This window comes from Habropoda laboriosa, unplaced genomic scaffold (assembly GCF_001263275.1).
Source record: "Habropoda laboriosa isolate 0110345459 unplaced genomic scaffold, ASM126327v1 scaffold244, whole genome shotgun sequence".
In the NCBI taxonomy this organism is placed as follows: domain Eukaryota; kingdom Metazoa; phylum Arthropoda; class Insecta; order Hymenoptera; family Apidae; genus Habropoda; species Habropoda laboriosa.
Window position 1 is genome coordinate 1,243,768 of NW_017100399.1, and position 266 is coordinate 1,244,033.

At 32.3% G+C, this 266-nt stretch overlaps 1 protein-coding gene across 1 annotated transcript in view; it reads left to right on the top strand.

The window, feature by feature from the left end:
• The window catches only part of LOC108575282 (protein scarlet-like), a 24,029-nt gene that overhangs the window by 12,669 nt on the left and 11,094 nt on the right, over positions 1-266 (top strand). The window lies entirely within an intron of this gene.

The window sequence follows — 266 nt, forward strand, 5'->3', positions numbered from 1 at the left end:
TTTTTTTTTTCAATTGAAAATAATGTCTAGCTAGCTATGACGTTCAAAATTTTTAGTTGACAACATTTATTTTATTTTAATTATTCTAAACACTTGAGGCACTCCAGTCACTAATGGCCACCATGGCCATATCGAGGAAACGATCTAACGTTAAAACTTATTGAGTGATTAATTTCATTTCATAATATATCGCTTTAACGAGCCACCGTTTGGTTGCCAATTGTTTATCAAATAGAGTCGGCCTACCTCCACGTAAGAAAAAAAAA